Genomic DNA, 11,032 nt, shown 5'->3' with positions numbered 1-11,032 from the left:
TCTGGTTGGTGTGCTGACTTCATCCCTCCTTTCCCCTCCAAGTTCTTCTAAGAGGTTTCTCAGTGCACACAAAAAAGAACTCACCCACTGTTTTTCAGACAAATTACACCTGCTTTCATCTCCCGTAGAACCCTCCCTGTACTCATACTCACAAAACTGCACAGCGATTTGGAATATTATGGTTTAATAATTCAAAATAATTAAAATGTAAAATAATTATGGGCTTAGTAAGAGGATGGGCAGGGTGGGCAGTAGCAGGAATTGGAATCATTTAACTGAAAAGACTTTATGAATGTTAAACCCCTTACACTTATGTTGAGAGCATGAGAAGCCAATTATGTTTTTACAAATAAAATTAGATATAGAAGATCACCTGGGATGGGTAAAACAGGATATTAATCTAAAAGAAAAGAACCCCTTTTCTGCCACCTGTCTTGCTAATACAGAGGCTACCAGCAGAATCAGGGCCAATATTGATAAAATCCACCCAGTTGCTCTTTAAAAAAAAATGTCCTCTAACACAAAACAAGATTTAGAAGGCAGTCCTTCTCAATCTGATTTTTAAAATATAACATTGACCATAATATCTATTCTTATGAAGAACAATGAATCTGATTTTCAATGGATGTACTTCACAAGTTCCTCATTAGTTTTTAAGAAAAACGGCCATACCTTCCAAATATGATATATGAGGCTTCAGTATAGGAAAACACCAAAATGGGGAGCCATTGTTAACCATAAAGAGTTGAATTACTTTCTCAGATAAAGTTGCAATCATCTTTCTATACATCATATGTCATAAGAGGTCTTTAAATGTGTGATGGTTTCTTTTTAAGTTTCATCATTGTAATTTCTAGGTGATCACTATTTAATGAAGAAAACTTACACTCCAGGAAAATATCTGTGATTATTTATATCATTGCTTACATTAAAATTTAAACTAGTAAGGAAAAAAATCACCCTTAAGTGACTTCACTGAAATATTTTTAAAAACATATTGTTTAAAAAAATGAGCAAGACTTTTAAATAAATTTGGTAAACAGCAGCATTAATAGATTGCACCTAGAACAAATGAAAAAAGTTATAATTACCTACTGTGATGATGGGCTTTTGAGACTTATATATAAGGAAAAGATGAATATTAGGTGGTGGTTCATATGGCTAAAAATACTTTGCCTGTTTGTGGAGTAGAAGAGTTTCAAAATATTTATAATTACCTATTTCCATCTTAGTCCTTATTTCTAGCACCTTTACCCAATTTCTAGTCATTTGCTCTTGCTACAATAAAATATGCAGTGATGATAACATTACAAAAATGTTTGTGATAAAATGAGATTTGTATTCGTTTCCTGTAATAAATTATCAGCAATCAGAAACAGCAGAAATTGAGGTTGGGCATTTGGCAAAGTGTTTAAGATACTGCTTGGGACACCTGCATTGCAAATCATAAGCATGGAAGCAAGTCCCAGCTCCTCGGCTTCTGATCCAGGTTTCTACTAATAGATCCTGGGAAGCAGCAGGTGATGGCTCAAGAGTTTCAGTCCCTGCCATCTGGATGGAGTTCTGGGTTCCTGGCTTCCGCTCTTGTGGATGTCTATGGAGTGAATAAGTGGACGGAAGATCTCTCTCTGACTCTCTGCTTTTTAAATAAAATAAAATGAAAATGAATTAATAAATACACAAATAAATAATAGCAATACAGAAATTATTTTCTCACAGTTCTGGAGGCCGAAGTCAGAAACGAGTGTGCATCAAGGCTGCACTTCCTCTTCAGGCTCTGCTGGAGGTGCATTCTTTGAGCTGGGCAGGCACCACTCCAGTCTCAGCCACATCATCTCTTATTCTTTTGTCTGTCTCTTGTCAGTGTATTTAGGACCCATCTGGGAAATGGAGAATAATCTCCTTATTTCAAGATCCTCAATTGAATTAGAGATTCAAAAGACCTTTTTTCCAAATAAGATCAAATTCAAAAATTCTAAAGCTTAGGATATGAATATGAATGTCTTTTAAGTACCATCATTCAAACCACTACAAATGGCATGGTAAGCAAATGAAAAAATACTTGATAGTGACTACATACTTGTATGTGACAAATATTGATTGGTAGGTAGAATCATCATTAGTTACCCAGTCAATGAAAGTTTAATTGATCCAGAGGAGAATGAAATAAAAGTGTGCTGAAAGGCTAGTATATGACAGGCAGAGGGGGAACTGGGTTTTATGTAGCCTGTTTCCTATTTTTTTAAAAATTAATAATTTTGAATATAAAATAGATTTTATAAAAATATTTATTTAGGATGATGAAAGGATTAACAATAAACTACAGTTTATAAAACTGACAAGTACAGGCCGGTGCAGCGGCTCAATAGACTAATCCTCCACCTAGTGGCGCTGGCACACCGGGTTCTAGTCCTCGTTGTGGCGCTGGATTCTGTCCCGGTTGGCCCTCTTCCAGGCCAGCTCTCTGCTATGGCCCGGGAGTACAGTGGAGGATGGCCCAAGTGCTTGGGCCCTGCACCCCATGGGAGACCAGGAGAAGCACCTGGCTCCTGCCTTCGGATCAGCGCGGTGGGCCGGCCGCAGCAGCCATTGGAGGGTGAACCAACGGCAAAAGGAAGACCTTTTTCTCTGTCTCTCTCTCTCCCTGTCCACTCTGCCTGTAAAAAAAAAAAAAAAAAAAAACTGACAAATACAAGGAACATAAAATCCAGGAAAATATCATATCATTTTGGTTATTAATTAATCATTTCTATAATGTCCTCTGAAGACCTTTTATCCTATAATTTTTGTTCATTCTTTTTGATTGCTCATTTATGCAATGGCTTGAATATCTTTTTGAATAAAAAAGAGAACTCAGTCTTCTCTCTAGCATGGTCAGTCAATTCATTTTGTTGTTGTTGTTGTTATAATAACTGAGTTTTTCCCCAGCTTTAGCACACAGGAAATTGAATATTTTTAATGTATTGTGATTACTATAAAAACCACAGTTTTATGATGCTTTTTTGGACAAGCTCCTAAAAAAAACTCCACACCTTCATCTCACAAAATATGCCTCACCCTAGGAACTTGTCCAGATCCTCCCCACCTTTTGTGAGCTGGCCCTGCTGAGACAGAACACAAATGACCACAAACCAAGGCACATAGGGTCCTCTGTTCCAACAGGGAGGAAGTAGCATTTGTTCAGATCCTTCTCCTTTAGAATGAAAGATATGGTCTGGGAAACAGTGAGAGCCACTGGGGTCACGTTTTCACCAAGGACTTGGGCAGAGGTACAGATGCTGGTGACCCCTGGCCCCAGGACCCCGGGCTTAAGGATGACCCTGAGGATACTCACTAGACTTTGGAGGGGACCTAAGCAAGTGGGGGAACCTGAAGTCCTAATATAGGTGAGCTGCAACTCAGGCCCACCTCTACTCAGATATGAGACCATCCACAGATGGATGAGTAGATAAGGAAACAGAAATTTAAAGTTTTATTTTCAAGAACTACCTTAAAAAGCTTTAAAGCCATTAGGGATATAGAATTACAAAGTGAGTAGGTATTAGTAATGTTATTTCTATGTTTCTGTAAAATTTGAACCATATATGCTGTGGAGTCTTAAAGAATACTGTTATAGACTGCATTATCTACAGTTATAGATATATATATCCACTAGAGAAATGTTTAAGATAAACTCTATACTATTAAATGAGCAGGAACAATGTCCATATCTAAAGATATAGCCTCATATATGCTTTAAAAATAGCAGTTTTATTTAACACTGAGCAAGTATCAGTCAGAATGCCCTAAGTATAAACTACAAAAATGCTCACTTTCATATAATCTCTTGCAAAAAAAAATTATGTAACCTGTCTATCATAAATCTGTCCACACAGTAAGAACAAAATTACTCAGAATAGCAAAATAACCATTTAAAGTGCTGTCTTACACTAGCTCACTTTGGCATGTAAGGTACACAGTATAATTCCTAAGAATAAACCAGTAGAATAATTTGCTTTATGTTAAGAAAAAAAAAAAAACGGAATGGCATTCTGAGATACAGCTGTATTGACTATACGATGAATATTCAACATATGAGAAACCGACAAAGTTATCTTTATTCCATCATTAAGCATTTTTGTGACAAGCTGGGTGTTCATCCCATTTGGGGGATTTTGTGTGTGTGTTCTTTGTATCTAATGCTTGCTCATGCCCTTTCTTGACATACTGCAAGACTAGCCTTTTCTTTTCTTTTCCAAATTTCTGATTACCCATATTGTTAAAAACTCACACTCAGAGAACTCTTTTCAAGGATAAGAAGACAAAACATTGGTAAAAACTTTATTCCATAATCAAAATCTTGATATAATTGTTTTTCCATCAGCCCACCTTAAAAAAAAAAGTATAAGAAATAAATGCAAGTGTTTTCATTGGCTAAGATGTATCTTTAACTATTTTGCTAACAAAGAAGTCTACCTCCATTATGCTTTCAGATTGCTCCTAATTCAAGGAAAGATAAGCCCTTTTTAAAAACACAGTATACAACTTCAAAGATTTCATCTTCTCAAGATAAATGGTTCTTCTCATGCAACTTTCATTGACGTATACAAATCAAAACATTTAACTAGAGGGCTTTATCCTGTTTTTGATAACTCACCGAAGTTATATTCACCTAACAGCACATTGAAATCAATGTCCAAAATAGGTTTCTGGTGTTAAGCTGGAAAACAATATATATAGATAATTAGACCAAGTTTTTATCTCCAGAATCCTTCGTTTATCAAATTTTCTGAGAAGCTTACTATGAAATTTATTTTGTAAATTTTTAGTTTGGCAAACCTATACAATAGAAGATTCCATATCTCCTTTCCATAAACGTGGCAGTAAAATATATCTTCCAAGTGAAAAAAATTCCATAGGAGACTACATCATCAATATAACAGCAGAATCTTTGTTCTCTCATTTATTATGTATTCACCACCTTCTTTATGTATCTCATTGTCCCAGAGTTCATGACCAAACATCAATACATGTTAACACATTTTCAATATTTATAAGTTAGGGGCTTAGGGCCAAGAGTTATCAATAATGGCCCTACTACTCCATTCATACTCACCAGCATCTCAATTACACTGCCAAGCAAGAGGCATTCTCAGGAATTTCTGTAAGCCAGTTTAAGAAAATCTCATTTAAATCTGCTTTTAGGATAGAATGCCAAACATCTCACTTACACTAGCACCTCTCTCCCTTAGAATAGTTCTAGAAACGATTTTTGTTTGCCACATTACAGAATGTATAAACAGGTGGCTGAGCTGAAAATTATACTTTTGAAGTGTTCATACCAAAGAGGAATAGGAAATAGCATTGCTTACTAATATAAATAGCAATGACTGGTAAACAAGATATATAAATGTCAGAAATGCATTTTCGTCTAAACAAAGATGAGTGAGAAATGGCACATATTTGATACAAATATCCACCAACAAAACTTGGCTTATTTTACTCAACACCAGATAAAATCTACTTGCTTTTTCAAAATAACTGCAATGTAGGTGAAAAGGTTTTTCAAATGACATTCATTTTCCATTAATAATGCACATGCATGAAAAAGACTAAAATAAAAGACTTTCTATTTATGCAGAAAATGCAATTCAGACATATTTTTGTAAGTATGTCTAATCAGAATTTTATTTGTAAGATAATTTAAAGGATTCAAACAGGACAACTGTGCCAAAAAAGGGAAGAATTCTCCTTTGAAAATACTGTTAAAACAAAACTCACTTAATGCTATACCAGGAACTAAGGAGGGAACCTTGGCTGCCTCAGGGTTTCCTAGAAAATATTTAATTTAAAAAATTGTCATTTGTTCTTGAAGAATGTTTTGAAAATATTAGGTGGTTTTATTTTATTATTTCAGAGTACATGGAAATCTATTTGATTTTTGCTCCTAATATATAGATCTCTGATTAATTAAGATTTTACTGACTAGAATCTAAAATGATTTCCTGAATCCTAGTGCATGCTAATGCCCACATTGGGAGAATAAGTCTTGTTTGAAAATGTGGTTTTATTTATTCAACGCTAAGACACTCTTATGATGACAAGGTATCATCAAGCATTTGCCAAAAGAAGACTCCTGTTTTTCCAGTGTTTCAGAAATTCAATTGACTGGCAGAACTAGAAAAATCATTACTCCAAGTGTATGTTTTAATATTCAATTTCACCTTATACTCATCTTAACAAGAATCATGAAAGTAAGATTTTATTAAAGACCTCAAGGAAGCAAAAATGGAAGTCAATAGAACATTAAAATTCTTAATTTTTAAATATCACCCAGTGACTACTTATGCCTACTTAGGACAGAATTCAGCTGTTTGTTTAATTATTTATATAAAAGAGGAGAGAGATATCTTCCACCCTAATGCCCACCAGAGCCCGGATTGGACCAAGCTGAAGTCAAGAGCCTGGGTTGTATTCTGGGTCTCCTATGTGGAGAGCAGGGAGTCAAGTATTTAAACCATCATTTTCTGCCTCCAGGGGATAAATGAGCAGGAAGTTGAATCAGAAGCAGAGCAAGGATTTGCACCTAGGTGCTCTGGCATGGAATTTGGTATCCTAACCATCTCATCCTCTGCAGCAAACGCCTGTCCCGCTGTGAAATTTTGATGTGACTTTTCTAACTCATATGGAAATAAAAACATAAAACTTGAAAATAAAAACGTACATATTAAAGACAGTCCAAAAATTAGGCTGACTGTAGACAAAGAGGAGACATAACAATATGAAGTGTGATAATAGTCATCTAGCCTAAGAAGACAATCACCAGTTGTCTAAAAAAATCCCAAGAGTATCTGTTTTAGAGTATACACTGATCGTGTCTCATCACCTATAAGTGGTTTACTTTCATTTATTGAGGTATAAAGAATGAATTTTAGAGAAAATTTTCTGCAGAAAATAGTTTAAAAATGCAGACATAATAAAGCCAAGTTTTGTTGTTATAAAATTTATTTATGAATACTGCATTCACCTATGACAGTTATATTAACTTTTATTAACTTCTATATGAATTTAATGTGTTTGCACTGGGGCCAGCGCTGTGGTGCAACAGATTAATGCCCTGGCCAGAAGCACCGGCATCCCATATGGGTGCCGGTTCTAGTCCCGGCTGCCCCACTTCCAATCCAGCTCTCTGCTATGGTCTGGGAAACCATTTGAAGATGGCCCAAGTCCTTGGGCCCTTGCACCGCATGTCATGGGAGACCTGAAAGAGGTTCCTGGCTCCTGGCTTCAGATGGGTGCAGCTCTGGCCGTTGCAGCAAATTGGAGAGTGAACCAGCAGATGGAAGATCTCTCTCTCCTTCTCTCTCTCTCTCTCTCTCTCTCTTTCTCTCCCTCTCCTCTCTCTGTGTAACTCTTTCAAATAAATAAATCAATCTTTTAAAAAAAATGTGTTTACATTTCATATACTTAAGTATATGAGCATACATGATCTTATGCACACATTTTGCATCATGGACTATTCTTAAAAACTAAGAAAACAGGTGCTGGCGCTGTGGTGCAGTAGGTTAAACCTCCGCCTGCAGCACCAGCATCCTATGTGGGCGCCAGTTCTAGTCCTGACTGCTCCTCTTGAGTCCAGCTCTCTGCTGTGGCCTGGGAAGGCAGTGGAAGATGGCCCAAGTCCTTGGGCCCCTGCACCCACATGGAAGACCGGGAAGAAGCTCCTGGCTCCTGGCTTCGGATTGGCCCAGCCCCGGCCGTTGCAGCCATTTGGGGAGTGAACCAAAGGATGGAAGACCTTTCTCTTCGTTTCCCCCTCTCACTGTCTACAACTCTACCTCTCAAATAAATAATAAATTTTAAAAACAAACAAACAAACAAAAACTAAGAAAACAACAGAATATATTCATACATTTGTGCCCATCTCGAATGACAGAAAAGGGAGCCATGTCAAGCAAATAGGCACTGAGATTAGTAGGCCCCAACCAATGAAGTTATGTTGATTCCTAAGTAAAATACAGAGAATAGGGGCCGGCACTGTGGAGTAGCAGGTAAAGCCAATGCCTGCATACGGGTGCTGACTGGAGTCCTGGCTGCTCCACTTACAATCCAGCTCTCTGCTATATCCTGGGAAAGCAGAAGGTGGCCCAAGAGCTTTGCCCCAGCACCTGTGTGGGCAACCCAAAAGTAGCTCCTGGCTCCTGGCTTCGGTTCTGTGCAGCTCTGGCCATTGCAGCCATCCAGGGAGTGAACCAACAGACGGAGGACCTCCTCTCTCTCTTTCTCTCTCTCTTTCTCTCGCTCTCTCTTTCTCTCTCTATCTCTGCCTTTCTGTAACTCTGATTTCAGATAAATAAAATATTTTAAAAAATAGAAAATAAAAGGGAAAAAAAATGACAGGAGAAGAAAAGAAATGTTGGAATAACTGGCCTCAAAGTGTGGCAGAGAAAAAAAAGCAATAACATGGCCAGCGCCGCGGCTCACTAGGCTAATCCTCCACCTGCGGCGCCAGCACTCCAGGTTCTAGTCCCGGTTGGGGCGCCAGTTCTGTCCTAGTTGCTCCTCTTCCAGTTCAGCTCTCTGCTGTGGCCGGGGAAGGCAGTGGAGGATGGCCCAAGTGCTTGGGCACCTGCACCCATGTGGAGACCAAGAGGAACACCTGGCTCCTAGCTTCGACATAGTTCCGGCCAGAGTAGCCATTTCGGGGGTGAACCAACGGAAGGAAGACCTTTCTCTCTGTCTTTCTCTCTCACTGTCTAACTCTGCCTGTCAAAAAAAAAAAAAAAAAAAGCAATAATATATTATAGAAAAAGAAGATTTATGCTAAATGTAATTTTCACTTTCATAAAGAAAGAAAACAGAAGAGTGAAGATGAAGAAGAGAGTAAGACCCCATATTTTAGGATGTAATGAAAGAATCAGGAATTGAGCCCTTATTAAATGGAAGGCTACAGGGACTCTAGGAAATCTGACTAGGAAGCAAGACTTGTTAACACTGTGACCCCAGGATCAATCCTCAGACCTCCTAAGGAAATAGGAAATTATGACCAGTGAAAGCTCTGGTCAACCAAGTAAAACTTTCTGCTTTCCCTCGCAAAGTACATAACCATAAGTCTGACTACTTAGACTTTAGGAACAATCAAAAAATTCAACTACTGTGAAATGATGGGTTCATAAATAACCTTGTCCAAAGTGTTGGAAATTGGTCTGTAAAATTGGAAGATGATTAAACTATTTTCCTTAATCTTTCTCCCAACTCTAACAATTTCTTTCCTTTCCTTTTGTCCTTTGTGTGGAGGACAAAGCCCATCAAGATTCATGCCAGCAATGCAACCATCCTTCCTCCAGGTCCCAACCCAACCGTAGATACATCATTTCAAATGACAATTCCATAGGAAATCAATAGTTTGAAAGGAAGATTGCTTCAGCCACCGTGGTGTGGACTGTGGGTACAGCCAGTGAATTCAAGAAAGCAGACCCATTTGTATCCACTGCTCCTTCTAGCAGGATTGATTGCAGGTAACTTCCTCAGAGGGAAGGCAGAAGAGCTATTCATTTCTTCTTCTCTCTTCAACTGTTCCTCTATTTTATATCAAATAAAAACAGTTCAAAATTATAAATAACAGCAGGAGATGAACAAACACCCCACTCAAAAATACTAAGTAATTCCATGTGTTGTTTAAAGAGTGGCATTTTTTTTCTTTTCAATCACTTTTTCATTATTTACATTACTAGAAGTAGCTGAAATTCACTGATAATACACCACAGGATACCACATCTGAAAACGTCTACTGATGCCACGACTAACAGAGCTCCTTGTACCATTGTAATCAAACACAATCTAAAAAGTTTAAAATCTTATATTTTCCCTGATTTCCACATTTTAAACAAATATTACATACCTTTACTTCTTTTAAATTATTTATTTTTTGAATGTTGTAAGGTATTAAAGAAAGCTAAGATTCAAAACAGAAAGGAGAAAAAAATCCAAACACTATAAGTACATCTCCCAAAGGTAGCATTCTTATATCTTGATCTCTTTTCCTAATATTTTTCTATGTAATTGTTTTTACATAGGTAATCTCATACTAAGAATGCAATTTTGCATGTCTATTGTAAAACCTTTAAAATGCAAGCATTAACATGACAATTGATGAGAAAAAATATAAACATGCCCCATATTCAAAGACACTGATCATAGGTATTATATTTCACAGTTACATAATAATATATTTTGTACAAGTACCATAATCTACTTGATCATCCTATTTCTACTTTTATTTCATTGCATCCATATTGTATTGTGCTACAAGACATAATTGTGAGGTAAACACTGACATGCCTTTCAAAAATCCTTGACACGTATTGACAAATCACATTAGAAAAGGGGTAAGTGCTTTTTCTTAGATATGTATCTTTAAAAGAAGCCTCTTTTTGTTCATTTCTGGGATAGATCATCAGAGCTGTCCAGATATCTTTATGTCAGTATATGAAACAGGCACTCTCTAAAGAGTTCTAATAAAGGATGGTACTATACTACTGAGGGAACCAGCCAAACAGCAAAGTGATGATCAGTTTAATCTCCAAGATTTTGTCTTACACTACATAAATGGTCAGACTCCTTGACACTACAGCTTCACAGTGACTCCACAAAATTACAGGCAATATTTCCTATTCTTCCCTCAGTACTCTAAGATTGAAGAAGGGAAAAATAAAGAGTGAATTTGGAAAATTAGGAGCTGCATCTGACATAATAAATACCTCAACCTCATGCACACATTAAGGTCAGGAAGAAAAAAAGAGCTAGCAATTTTTAAGCACATAGTGCAAGTTAGCCCCAACTCATGCTACTATGTAATATGTACTTTCATTAACCAATTTTCTATTTTAAGTTGAGGCCGCCTTGTGTTAAATGGAAAGAAAGGTGATATGAGAGCCAGGAGCCAAGGGTTCAAGTCTGGGCTCCAACAAGCTCTTTGACCTTGAAAAAGTCAGATAATCCCTCTGAAAATTAGTGTCCTCTATGAACCACGTGACTAGAAAAATCAATCTTA

The 11,032-nt window shown here is 37.1% G+C and overlaps 1 long non-coding RNA gene across 1 annotated transcript in view; it reads right to left on the bottom strand.

Annotated features, from left to right (window-relative positions):
• Positions 1-1,717: 1,717 nt before the first annotated feature.
• The window catches only part of LOC127492771 (uncharacterized), an 87,322-nt gene continuing 78,007 nt past the window's right edge, over positions 1,718-11,032 (bottom strand). Inside the window, exons 2-3 of the long non-coding RNA XR_011381950.2 lie at positions 4,637-4,699; positions 1,718-1,880 (exon numbers count right to left, since the gene is read on the bottom strand). This is a non-coding gene — a long non-coding RNA (uncharacterized LOC127492771). The remainder of the gene's footprint in view (positions 1,881-4,636; positions 4,700-11,032) is intronic.

The sequence above is a fragment of the Oryctolagus cuniculus genome, chromosome 14 (assembly GCF_051225735.1).
Source record: "Oryctolagus cuniculus isolate XC-2025 breed Fujian yellow rabbit chromosome 14, ASM5122573v1, whole genome shotgun sequence".
NCBI classification, from domain to species: domain Eukaryota; kingdom Metazoa; phylum Chordata; class Mammalia; order Lagomorpha; family Leporidae; genus Oryctolagus; species Oryctolagus cuniculus.
The sequence above is the reverse complement of the archived record's forward strand: the minus strand, read 5'-3'. Positions and strand labels throughout refer to the sequence as shown.